Source organism: Talpa europaea (assembly GCF_964194135.1).
Source record: "Talpa europaea genome assembly, chromosome: 7".
NCBI lineage: Eukaryota > Metazoa > Chordata > Mammalia > Eulipotyphla > Talpidae > Talpa > Talpa europaea.
This window is the reverse complement of record NC_140074.1, coordinates 84,227,228-84,239,373: the sequence shown is the minus strand read 5'-3', so window position 1 is coordinate 84,239,373 and position 12,146 is coordinate 84,227,228.

The window sequence follows — 12,146 nt, the reverse complement described above, 5'->3', positions numbered from 1 at the left end:
TCCTGAAGTTAGAACATAAGCTTCCCATCTATGTTTGTATATGTTTACTGCATATTTATAGAAATATATTGAATCATTTTTCTGTATTTTGTAAAAAAATACATGAATAATGTGTATTAAAATTGTATGTGATGGGGCCTCCCCGGTGGCGCAGTGGTTGAGCGCTGGGTTGCGAAGCTGCCCTCAGCCTCCGTGGCGCCGGTCGCCCGCTGCTCCCCTCAGCAGTGTACTTCGGTCCTTCTGCCTGCTCTGCTCCCCGCTCTGGCTCTGGTGAATTCTCTCACCCTCCCGCGCTTCTGACTGGACCCAGTGCATGTATAAACAAACAGACAAACAAATAAATAAATAAATAACATGCCTATAAAAAAAAATTGTATGTGATGTACCAGATACATGTAAATTCTGAAAATCATGTTCTTTCAACATTATATTTTTGAAATCTCTCCATGTTGATACAAGTAGATCATGTTCATTCATTTTATGAACTGGATAGTGTTCCCTAGTTTGAATATACCATAATTTACAATCTTACTTTTTGACATCTATTTATTTATTTATTTTTAAAGATTTATTTATTTATGCATATAAGAGCTGGGGTATAGGCCAGACATGTGGGGGGTGATAGGACTCACCAGAGACAGAGTGGGGAACAGAACAGGCAGACTGACTGAAACACATTGCTGGGGGGAGCAGCAGGCGAGACAGGAGAGGTCTGCTGCGCCATGTGGGTAGCTACCTGGCTGGCTGGGAATCGAACTCATGCTGCAGAAGCTGTGATTGCTTTATAGTGCGGTGCTTAACCCCTTGCGCCATCAGGGAGGCCCTGACATTTATCATAATTTTCTGTGCTTCTTCCCCTTTGCTCCTACTATGAGTTTTTAATTTTTCTTTTTACCCTCCACTCATTTGAGAAGTGTGTATTTTATTTTCAGAACTTTAATAATTATGCTTTAGTATTAAATGTACTCAGTTTTGGGACCTCCCTGGTGGTGCAAGGGGTTAAGCGTCAGCACTATGAAGCAATTTGCGGCCACTGTAGCAGGAGTTTGATCCCTGGCCAGGGAGGTGACCCACATGGCGCAGCAGATCTCTTCTGACTCACCCGCAGTATTTCAGTAGATCTGCCTGTTCTGCTCCCCACTCTGTCTCTGGTGAATCCTCTCACCCTCCACCCCCTCGCACTTCTGGCCTGTACCCCAGTTCTTGTATGCATACATAAATAAATCTTAAAAAAAATAAATTTGCAATCATCTGTGAACTATTTTTTTAAAAAATGTACTCAGTTTGTTTGTCCTTTTGAATAAGTAAGATCTTGAGTCTGAACTTTCTACTCCTATATCCTTTATTATTGTTTGGTTCTTTTTTTTTTAAGATTTATTTTTATTTTATTTATGCAAAGAAGAACTGGGTTGTGGTCCAGAGGTATGGGGGTAAGAGGATTCATTCACCAGAGACAGAGTGGGGAGCAGAACAGGCAGATCTACTGAAATATACTGCTGAGGGAAACAGTGGGTGAGACAGCAGGGGTCTGCTGCGCCATGTGGGTTGCTCCCTGGCCAGCCAGTATCTAACTGATGCTGCAGAGGCTGCGGATTGCTTCATAGTGTGGTGCTTAACCCCTTGTGCCACCAAGGAGGCCCTCTTCATTTTATTTTTAAAATAGCTATTTAACTCACACTCATCAATGTATTTATTTACCATTCCTTCTTGTATTTCACTCTTTCCATCTGGATATGTCTTCCTTGTTACCAAAGTAACACTTTAACAGTTCTTCTAGCAATCATATAAGTAATGAATTAAAAAAAAATTTTGTATATCTGAAAATTACTTATTTCACCCTTGCTTTTGAATGTAAGTACAGCTAGGAATAAAATTCTCTTTTTTTTTTAAAGATTTATTTATTGATGCATACAAGAACTGGGGTGCAGGCCAGAGGTGCAGGGGTGAGAGGATTCACCAGAGACAGAGTGGAGAGAAGAACAGGCAGACTGACTGAAACACACTGTTGAGGGGAGCAGCCGGCGAGTCAGGAAAGGTCTGCTGCGTCATGTGGGTCACCTCCCTGGCTGGGAATCAAACTCTTGCTTCAGTAGTTGCAGATAGTTGCTGACGCTTAACCCCTTGCACCAACAGAGAGGCCCCTAAAATTCTTTTTTTCAATTGAAGTAACATTGATTTGTAACATTATATAGGTTTTAGGTATATAGCTTTTTAAGTTGGCATCTATATGCCAATCAGGAATAATGTTCTTGATTGACAGTTATTTCCATTAACTTTTTGATAATGTCATTGTTTTCTTTTTCTTTTTTTTTTTTTTTGTAGAGGCATGTTATTTATTTATTTATTTATTTTGTTTTGTTTATTTGTTTTGTTTATACATGCACTGGGTACAGTCAGAAGCGCGGGAGGGTGAGAGAATTCACCAGAGCCAGAGTGGGAAGCAGAGCAGGCAGAAGGACCGAAGTACACTGCTGAGGGGAGCAGCGGGCGGCAGGAGAGGTCTGCGCGCCATGTGGGACCCTCCTCCAGTGGCCGGGGAGCAGCTGGGGATTGAACCGGCGCCACAGAGGCCGCGGGCAGCTTCGCAACCCAGCGCTCAACTGCTGCACCACAGGGGAGGCCCAATGTCATTGTTTTCTGAAAACATCAGCAATGAGGGCCTCCCTGGTGGCGCAGCGGTTGAGCACTGGGTTGCGAAGCTGCCAGCAGCCTCTACAGCGCTGGTTCAATGCCCGGCCACCTGCCATCCGCTGCTCCCCTCAGCAGTGTATTTCGTCAGTCTGCCTGTTCTGTTCCCCGCTCTGGCTCTGGTGAATTCTCTCACCCTCCCAGGCTTATGACAGTACCCAGTGCTTGTATAAATAAATAAATAAATAAATAAATAAATAAATCTTTAAAAAAAAAAAAAAAAACCAAAACAAAGCATCAGCAATGACCAGAAATATACCTACATGTTCCTATGTAGATAGTCTGTTCTTAGTAGTCTTTAAGATTTTCCATTCATCTCTGATGGTCTGCAATTACACAGAATCTGTTGGACTTGTTTGTAAAATATTCTATTTAGGGGCCTCCCTGGTGGCCTAGGTGTTAAGTCTCAGTACTATCACCTCTGAGGCCAGAGTTTGATCTCCAACCAGGGAGTTAACCCACATGGAACATTAGACCTCTCCTATCTCCCCGCTGCTCTCCTCAGCAGTGTATTTCAGTCAGTCTGCCTGCTCTGCTCCCCGCTCTGTCTCGGATGAAGCCTCTCACCCCCCTGAACCTCTGGCTTGCACCCTAGTTCATGTATGTATAAATAATAAATAGATAAATCTTTAAAAAATAAAAAAAAAATCTATTTAGCACTGTTTTTCCTCAGTTGGTAAACTTGTGTTTTTCTTCAGTTCAGGAAACATCTCTGCCATTACCTGTTTGTGTATTGCCTGTCTTCCACTGATGTTTTGCCCTCTCAGAATTATTTGGAGCTTCTCATTCTATTGACCGTATCTTTTATTCTCCTATTTTATATCTCCAGTATCTCTTTGTACCATATCCTGAATGATTTGCTCATATTTGTCTTCCAATTCATTAATTCACTCTATTGCAGAAGCTGGTTAATTGTTTCATCTCTATTAAATTCTGCTAAAAAAAATCTAATTGTCTACATGTTATTCATTTCTAGAATTTCTAATTGCCTCTTTTTAAAATTTATCTTCCCCCCCATAATATCTACTCTTATATGGATTCCACTTCTCCCTTTACGTATTTGAACATTTTGAACATATTTATTTTAAGCTAGCTTTCACATTTCATGAATTGAAACAATTTTTCAGATTGTCCTTTAATCTGTAAATTCTGGGAAATAAATTTTCTCATTCATTGCATCTGCCTGTTCTTTATTATGACATTTGCTTCTTTAAAGAGCAGGGTCTTGCTTTTTGTCTGGGTTTTAGAGGAATTCCTATGAGAGATATTTTGTGTTTCTTTATGTAAGTACTTGGAATTTTCCTACTTTAAGACCATTGCTGCTAGTTTCTTGGACTGGGATTCTCAAGTAGTAAGTCTAGCATGTACTTAGGTGCTAGTTCTGTGATTCAGTGATTTTTTTCCACCCATAGACTCCAGGCAGATACCAAGCACTCTTGCTATGTTTTACAATGCAATGGTGCAGTTTTTCTAGAACTTGTTTTATCTACAAGACAGCCCTTTTGTTCCTGGCTTTGAACAGGAAACCTGGTTCCAGTTCATGGGGCTGAGGCTATGTCTCCCATTCCCAGAGGGGCATTAAGTTCCTAATTCTGATACCCTCTAGGCCTCTGGGCTTCAGTTGGTGATATGTGAGGTCTGAGTATATTCTGTGACCCGTCATGAGGGAACTTCAAGAATTTATTTCTGAAGCTTTACATTGAAATTTAGCATATATATCAAAAAGAAGACACATCATGAAAAGTCTGATGAATTTTTATGAAGTACACATACTAATATAACCCACCCATCAAAATACAGAACTCACTAGCAGTCCCCAGAAGCCTCCTCATGCTATCTTCCAAAAGGTAACTACTGTCTCAATTTCTAGCTGCATTAGACTTATTTTGACCATTTTGTGCTTTTACATACATGGAATCATGTGATATATATTTCTGAGCGTTTGCCTTCTTTTATCAGTACATTTGTGAGACCTACCCATATCACTGAGTATATTTGTAGTTCATTCATTCTCTTTGCTGTAAAAGTACTCTATTCTTTGAAAATACCAGTTTTAAAAATCCGTTTTATAATGTTGGTAGACACTTGGGCAATTTCCACTTTGGGGCTTGTTGTAAGTAGCATGGACATTTTCATACATGTTTTTATTATGGCAGTTTTAGGGGAGACATAGCCAAGTTGGAATTGCTGAGTCATACATATGTTCAGTTTTAGCAGACATTGTGAAACAATATTCCAAATTACTAATTTACACCCTCCCCAATAGTGTGGAGCAGTTTTCATGTATATGTCTATGAGCAGAGTCAGAACCAGAGCAGATCCTGTCTGTCAACTACACAAGATTGAGAATTATTACTGCTACATTTCAAGGTGAGTAAATCAAGACTGACACCAGAAGCCTTGGTTTATATGTCTTTTTTACTTCACTATAGATATCTACAAAGTGTATAAAATCACTAGCTTTTTTTCTTAACTTTTACCATATACCAGACCAGGCACGGTTCTTTTTTTTTTTTTTTAACATTTATTTATTTATGCGTACAAGAGCTGGGGTACAGGCCAGAGGTGCAGGGAGCAAGAGCATTCACCAGAGACAGAGTGGGGAGCAGAACAGGCAGGTTGACTGAAATACACTGCTGAGGGGAGCAGTGGGTGAGACAAGAGAGGTCTGCTGCGCCATGTGGGTTAGTTCCCTGGCGGGACATCAAACTTGATGCTGCTGTGGCTGCGGATAGCTTCATAGTGCTTAGACTTAACCCCTTGCGCCACCAGGGAGGCCCCAGACATTGTTCTAGAGGCCATTTCATTCTCATCACAACTCTCTGAAGTAGGAATTATTATTGTTCCGTGTTTCAGGTTAAGCACTGCAACGCGGAAAGAAGAAATAACGGCTCAGGTCCTTGAGGCTGAAGCAGCCAAGCGGCTGCCCGACGCTGGACCCTCACACTGCGCTGCAGGCGGAGGCCTGTGTCCTCGTCCCCGCCTGCGGGCTCAGCCTTTTTTCAAAAAACTCTTTTGTAGTCTTCCTAAAAATACAAAACCGTCTATTGTCAGATATGACTACCTGGAGCAGATGAAATTTGTCCAAGTGCAGCTTTGAAATGAATGTCTTTGTATCAGTGGATGAAAACAAGTGAAAAATCACCTTGAAAAATTCTGCTCCCAAAGCCTCTTTTCTGCTAGGTGAGCCATGAGTTACACTGGTTCAATGCTGGCACATAGTGGCACCTCCGCAACAGTGATTGAAGAAAATTCTAGAAAAATACACATTTATGCTATCACCAAGGACCCACTGACTGCAGTGCCTGGCCTCTAAAGTCTGACCACCAGGGGGCACATGTCTGTCCCTAGAGCACCTTCACTCCCAGTGATTGCCCAAAGACAGTTCCCTGGGAATAATCCCAAGGGTTTCCCGGCCCGAAAGGATAGGCTGTGGCAGAAAACTCTGTCTTTAGAAAAAAAGATAGGAGAGAATTGGATTTTTTGGGGTGTGGTCCAAGGATCAACAAATCATAATCACCTGGGGTGTGCAGCTAAAATGCAGGCTCCAGCTTGTTCATCTCAGACCTATTGAATCAGACTTCCTTTGGGGAGGGCCTGGAAATTGTTTGTTAAGCAAGGTTACCTGGTGACTTTTTTTTGTGTGTTTGCACATGACTTGGTATTCAGATAACCTGTTCAAATATTCACTTTATTACATGTTGAACTGAGTGACCTTGAGCAACTCACTTAACCTAAGAGTCAATATTATTATAATAAGATATGAAAAAAAGCACACCTAGCTCTGAGAGTTACTTTGAGTAATAAATGAGACATCCATACAGAAAGCGCAAATGGCGCCTGGCAGCAAGTTAGCCCTTAGAAAGTGTAAGATATCATTATTCAATAATCTTAGGAGGTAGAGTGGTGAGGGGTCAAGAGTACTGCAGATGAACCTCCCTGGTGGCGCAAGGGGTTAAGCTCAGCACTATGAAGCAGTCCGCAGCCTGGCTGGCCAGGGAGCAACCCACATAGCGCAGCAGACCTCTCCTGTCTTGCCCACTGCTCCCCTCAGCAGCGTATTTCCGTCAGCCTGCCTGTTATGTTCCCCACTCTGTCTCTGGTGAATCCTCTCACCCCCTGCACTCTGGCCTGTACCCCAATTCTTATATGCATAAATAAATCTTTTTTAAAAAGAGTACTGTGGATGAGAACTAGAAGAGGTTTGGATTACATGACTCCAGTCTAGGCTTTGCTACTTAACTGTGTGTCATTGGGCAAGTCAGTAAACTTCCCTGAGCTTCAGTTTCTATTCATATAAAATGAAACTGGGACTACTGGTCTGTGAGATCCCTTCCTGTGCTGATTTCTTATGAAAACTTCATAGGATCTTAGGATATTCCTGAACCCACACACACACACACACACACACACACACACACACACACCCGCTCACACACACACATACACGCACCACCTCTACATTCCTGTGACCTCCATGCAATTAATATCACATAGGAAAACATGGCTAATTCTCTTTCCTGCTTTTTGTTTTTTTTATAGAGGCATGTTTATTTATTTATGTATTTGTTTGTTTGTTTGTTTGTTTTGTTTATACATGCCCTGGGTACAGTCAGAAGCGCGGGAGGGTGAGAGAATTCACCAGAGCCAGAGCAGAGAGCAGAGCAGGCAGAAGGACCGAAGTGCACTGCTGAGGGGAGCAGCGGGCGGCAGGAGAGGTCTGCGCGCCATGTGGGACCCTCCTCCGGTGGCCGGGGAGCAGCCGGGGATCGAACCGGCGTCGCAGCGGTCGCCAGCAGCCTCGCAACCCAGCGCTCAACCGCTGCGCCACCGGGGAGGCCCTCTTTCCTGCTTTTTGGAAGGAGGGAAAGTCCTGTGTAATTTTCTTCCCAGGGCCTCAGAGCCTGGTGCACTGCCTACCGCAAGGTTCAATACAACATGTTTCAATGCAATACATTTACCCTGAAAAAGTAGAAATATCAAGGTTGATACAAATGTAAAGATTTAGGATAATTTTTTAAAGATTTATTTATTTATGCATGCAAGAACTGGGGTACAGGCTAGAGGTGTGGGGGTTGGAGGGTGATTGAGAGGATGCACCAGAGTGGGGAACAGAACAGGCAGACTGACTGAAATGCACTGCTGAGAGGAGCAGCGGGCAAGATAGGAGAGGTCTGCTGTGTCATGTGGGTAGCTCCCTGGCTGGGGATCTAACTCATGCTGCGGAGCTGCAGAGGCTGCTGATAGATTCATAGTGCTATGCTTAACCCCTTGCACCACCAGAGAGGCCCTAGGATAATTTTTATTACTAGTTGGTTTTTAAGAAAACATCTGTTGGGGTACGTAAGAGGGTTAGTGAAGGGATGACCAGAGGAGACTTAAACCTAAGGTGGGCCTGCTAGAGTATCAGATGAATAGAGAAGGTGCAGGGAATGGGGAAAGGAAAAAGAAGCTGAAGTGGGGGAGATTACAATGGGGTCCACTGAACAGGCACCTGCAACTGAACTTTTTTTTTTTTTTTTAAGATTTATTTTTATTTATTTATACAAGCACTGGGTACAGTCAGAAGCGCGGGAGGGTGAGAGAATTCACCCAGCCAGAGCTGGGAGCAGAGCAGGCAGAAGGACCAAAGAACACTGCTGAGGGGAGCAGCGGGTGGCAGGAGAGGTCTGCGCACCATGTGGGACCCTCCTCTCATGGCCGGGGAGCAGCCGGGGATCGAACCAGCACCGCAGAGGCTGCGGGCAGCTTCGCAACCCAGCGCTCAACCGCTGCGCCACTGGGGAGGCCCTGAACTTTTTTTTTTTTTTAAGATTTATTTTATTTATACAAGAGCCGGGGTACAAGCCAGAGGTGTGGGAGGGTGAGAGGATTCACCAGAGACAGAATGGGGAACAGAACAGGCAGGCTGACGAAATACACTGCTGAGAGGAGCAGCGGGTGCAACAGGAGAGGTCTGCTGCGCCATGTGGGATTCTCGCTGGCCAGCCGGGATCGAACTGGTGCTGCAGAGGCTGCGGACAGCTGTACAACACTGCACTCAACCGCCTGTGCCACCAGGGAGGCCCTAACTGAACTTCTTTTTGTTGTTGCTGCTGCTGTTGCTGGTGATAAATGATGTGTGTGTGTGTGTGTGTGTGTCTGTAACAGGGATGGGGTTAGTGTCTAGCATAGTAACTAGCAGGTGGTAGACCTTCAAATGTTTAAAATATTTAACTAAGAATCATGGCATGTGAGAGCTGGAAGAAAATGGGGACTTGGGGGGTTCCTCTCATTTTTATAACAAAGCAGAAAACTGTGAGCCAGAAAGACAGAGTCCTTTGCTCAAGAGGGCACATCAGGTAGGAGAGGAGATGGAAATATATGACTGCCCACCTCCAACCAGGACTCTGATTCGTTCAGCACTTTAAATGAACAATGAGGGCCTCTCTGGGGGCCCTCACTGTTCATACTACCACCTCAAAGGCCCACAGTGATGGCCTGAGTTTGATCCCCAGCCAGGGAGCTGACCCGCTTGGCACAGCAGACCCCTTCTGTCTCGCCTGCTGCTCCTCTCAGCAGCGTATTTCAGTACATCTGCCTGTTCTGCTCCCCATTCTGTCTCTGTGAATCCTCTCACTCCCTGCTCCTCTGGCCCTTACCCCAGTTCTACTCAAAAATAAATAAATCTTCAAAATAAATAAATAATGAACAATGAGCTCATGTGGGAGTGTTTCTGAACTAACAGTCAGTCATGTCTTTATGGTCTTTGAGTCTGTCCAACTCTGTGTGTCTAGCCGCCTCCTACATGACTCCACCTGGATAGCCCCCAGGCACACGAAGATACAGATAGCCAAACTGAGCTCATTACTGCTTCTGAGTCTTCTACAACCTTTTTGTGTTTTCACTCTTAGCAAATTCGGCCATTTTTTTAAAAAGATTTATTTATTTATACAAGAACCGGGGTACAGTCCAGATGCATGGGAGGATGAGAGGATTCACCAGAGACAGCAGACTGGGGAACAGAACAGGCAGACTGACGAAATACACTGCGGAGGGGAGCAGTGGGCGAGACAGGAGAGGTCTGCTGTGCCATGTGGGAATCTTGCTGGCCAGCCGGGATTGAACCGGTGCTGCAGAGGCTGTGGACAGTTTCACAGCACAGCGCTCAACCACCTGCACCACCAGGGGAGGCCCTGCCATTGCTTATTGATCCATGACTTGGATGAGAAATCTGGGTATCATGTAACTCCTGCTTCTCCTGTATCATCAGTTCCACCTCCCGCTCTCGCTCCACTTCATCCCTCCCTCCACTACTAGGCTCAGTCCTGGGACTTGTCATTTCCAGGTGCCTTACAACACCTCATCAGTTTTACTAATCGCCACTCAATCTGCAGTCTCCATTAGCCCAAAGCATTACCTCCAGGCTGTTTGCAAAACATCAGCCTTGTCAAATATTCATTGAGGTTCTGTGCTTGGGGCTAAGTGAATGATGATGAACAAGGCAGATATGGTCCAAGAGGTGAGCAGAGCAAGGGTGACAGGGGCAGGTGAATTCTTAATCACAATAGGTCAGGTAGTAAATGCTATGCTAGGGAAGTAAGGAGATAATAGCATTAGGGAAAGATAGCTTGTGAAGGTAGTGTGTTGAATGAGCAAATGTGAGTAAATGATTACTCCTAATCCTGTGAGATTTCATTATCTGCTTATTGTGCATATTGTGAATATGTCTGTGCACATAAGTGTGTCTGTAGGGACTGGATTCAGTGATGAGTGACAGATAATCAAAATAGCAGTGGTTTACACAAATAGACATTTTTTTCTCTGACTTCAAGTGCAGTCCTGAGTGGCCCACGATTGGTTTTATTTTTTATTTATTTTTTTCAAACAAGATTTTAAAAAACTTTATTTATTTATTTGCATAGAAGTACTGGGGTACAGGCCAGAGGTGCAAGGGGTGAGAGGATTCACTAGAGACAGAGTGGGGAGCAGAACAGGTGGATCTACTGAAATCACTACTGAGGGGAGCAGCAAGCGAAACAGGAGAGGTCTGCTGTGCCCTGTGTGGGTTAGCTCCATGGCTGGGGATGGAACTCAGGTTCTTAGCAGTGATAGTACTGAGACTCAACCCCTAGGCCACCAGGGAGGCGCTGGTGTTGCATTTTTAAAACCCAGTTGTAAATTCTTTGACGCTCTTCTCATTGAGAAGTGCAAGTCTGTGTCTCTTCCTGATTCTGGGTGAATTATGATTGCTTTGACCAACAGAGTAGGCAGAAGTAAGGTTAAGTGACTTCTGCCGTTCGGTTGTCAAAGGCCATGGGGTGTCTACTTTAATCACGGAAACATTTGCTCTTGGAGCCCTGAGCTGCCATGTGAGATGGTTCTCCTGAGGCCATCATGCTGGAGAGGCCACATGTGGGTGCTCTAGTTGACACCCAGCTGAGTCTTTCACTGTGTCTGCCAAATGTGACTGCCTTGGAAACCTCCAAGCTAATATCTCCAGGTGACTTCAGTCACCTGGCAGAGGGGCAAAAGCATCACCCAGCTGACCCCTGCCCGAAGGTTGCACATACATCTCATGGATAGTTCACAGCTATTTCTTTTTCCCCGCAGTAGAGGACAGTCATTACTGCTAGACTGTCAAGGACTTTATAGTACATGATGGAAAGCTGTGGAATGGGGATTCCAGCTGAGGGACCCTAGCTAAGTTACCTAACAACTCTGCTTCTCAATTTCCTCTGCTACAATGTAGGGATCCTAACAGGGACTTTACAAGGCTGGAGAGGGGATGTGGGTGGGGCAAGAAATCTAATGTTCCTATGTGTCTGGCACAGAGAAGCCTTCCAATATTTATTGGTTCTCTTACAGGAATGAGGACCAGAGAGGTAAACTGCATTGCCCAAAGTCACACAGGAAGTGATAGATCCCTAAGCTTCTGATTTCAAGTTCAGATGCTGAGAGAAATCAGAAAGGCCAGATAAACTGGGAAGACTTTCTAGAGATGGGGGCTGTCTCCTGGAGAGACATTCCTAAACTTCACCTCCAAGCTTCCCTGGGTCTTTCTTCCAAATCAGGAGAAATGGGCTTGACTAGCGCCTCCCTGGTGGCACAAGGGGTTAAGAAGCAACCTATGAAACTATCTGCAGCCACTGCAGCCCGAGTTCGATCCCTGGCCAGGGAAATACCCATACGGCGCAGCAGACCTCTCCTGACTCGCCTGCTGCTCCCCTCAACAGTGTATTTCAGTCAATCTGCCTGTTCTGTCCCCCTCTCTGCCTCTGGTGAATCCTCTTACCCCCACACCTTTGGCCTGTACCCCAGTTCTTGTATATATAAATAAATCAATCTTTTTTTTTTTAAAAAAAGGGCTTGCTTGACTAGCAGGAACTTTCACTTAGGGGATAGAATTGTTGGCAGTGTTGGCCAGGCTCTCCTGGTTGTTAGGTGGTTCCCAAGCTAGGCTTCACCTGCTCCTTCAC